Source organism: Salvelinus sp. IW2-2015, linkage group LG13, assembly GCF_002910315.2.
Source record: "Salvelinus sp. IW2-2015 linkage group LG13, ASM291031v2, whole genome shotgun sequence".
NCBI classification, from domain to species: Eukaryota; Metazoa; Chordata; class Actinopteri; order Salmoniformes; family Salmonidae; genus Salvelinus; species Salvelinus sp. IW2-2015.
The window spans coordinates 2,013,772-2,015,628 of record NC_036853.1 but is presented as its reverse complement, the minus strand read 5'-3'; the positions used below and the strand labels follow the sequence as shown (position 1 = coordinate 2,015,628).

Here is a 1,857-nt window from a genome sequence, read left to right as displayed (position 1 = left end):
AAATGACAGATTATGTACCTTGTCAGCTCTGGGATTTCAAGCTTGCAACCTTATCGGTTATTAGTCCACACACACACACACACACCTGCAGGCCACTGTTTCCAGCCTGTCCATCCTTGACGATCTGTGAGATGAAGAGACCACAGCCGAACTCCAGGCCCCCTCTCACACTCAGACCCAGACCCTCAGGATGAGTACGATCCAGACGCACCTCCTTTAGCTTACTGCGCCACCAGGAGGGGGAAGAAGATATAGGAGAAGAAAGACAGGGGGGAGAGGGAGAAGGGGATAGATGGAAGATGACAGGAAGGGGTTATCAGTTCTGTGTTTCAATGTAGTGTRCATTGTCGTTATCTTGGAGTGACTAGAACGTATACGACAAAGGCATCTTATTGAAAGTCTATGGACTGTTAAAGCTCCAGCCTGGTGGGTGGCAGCGACCCCTCCACTCACCGTGACCTCTTAGGGGTGTGCAGGTCGTACTCCACCTGGTGTTTGAGGGGAATGAGGGGCCGGATGGCATCAAACAGCGGCAGGCGGCTGGGCTCGTTGATGACCAGTTTCAAGTCCCCCACCAACACTGACAACTCCATGGATCTGAGGGAGAGAGCAGAGGGTCAGAGGTCAGCTCAACACGCACACACGCACGCACGCACGCACGCACACACGCACACACAATAATTTGAGAGCAAGAGGTTTTGAACGCCTTCCTTCATCATTCCTATTTCTGACATACATGACTAGGAGGAAAAAGTGCCTCAAAGCTGCGTACAGAACCACTAGGACAGAACCACTAGGACAGAACCACTAGGACAGAACCACTAGGACAGAACAGTTTGATAAACACCACACCCTTATGGGTCGTCAAGGATATCAAGAATGTGCAATCAACCTACCAATGGGAACAAAAAGGCCTATGACCTATGACTATTAATTATTAACGTTCACCATTTCACTCTTGACTCGTGTATGAAGGGGGAAATGGCTTTTGTGAATAGCTGGCCAGGCTTGGCAGAGCAAAGTGGAAAACTGATCATACTGTAGGTCTAACCAATGGGGTCTCAGGGCTCTGGCTCCATACCCAGAGCACATGGAAACCAGCTTTAACATCACATCACATTCCTGAATGAAACCTTATCTCTCAACATAAAAGACTTGTATACATACACAAGCATGCACACAACCCCCCCCCCCCACACACACACACACACAGGAGACTTAACCCCCTATTATACATAAATGTGTAATTTGAGAGAAATCAAGAGGTTTGCTTTTCCATCTTGGTTGATATAGAAGTGACAGGAAAAAGAAAAAAGAATCGTGATGTATCTAGTACTGGCAGAGTACACCATCAACTACTACTACTAACAATGTATTTATCTAGTACTGGCAGAGTACACCACCAACTACTACTACTAACTACTAACAATGTATTTAGTAGGTTTTGGTAGTAGTTGTTGTTAGTGGTGTACTCTGCCAGTACTAGATAAATATATTGTTAGTAGTTAGTAGTAGTTGTTGTTAGTGGTGTACTCTGCCAGTACTGATAAATCATTGTTAGTAGTATAGTAGTTGTTGTTAGTGGTGTACTCTGCCAGTACTAGATAAATGCATTGTTAGTAGTTAGTAGTAGTTGTTGTTAGTGGTGTACTCTGCCAGCTACTAGAAAAATACATTGTTAGTAGTTAGTATAGTAGTTGAGTGGTGTACTCTGCAATACAGAAAAATACTGTATGTTGTAGTATGAGTCGCATACAGATACATCTGTTTATAGTTGGTGGTGTACTCTGCCAGTACTAGATAAATACAGTTATGTAGTTAGTAGTAGTTGTTGTTAGTGGTGTACTGCTGCCAGTA

At 44.6% G+C, this 1,857-nt stretch overlaps 1 pseudogene; it reads right to left on the bottom strand.

Moving 5' to 3' along the window:
- LOC111971784 (harmonin-like) overlaps nucleotides 1–1,857 on the bottom strand; it is a 35,537-nt pseudogene that overhangs the window by 28,764 nt on the left and 4,916 nt on the right.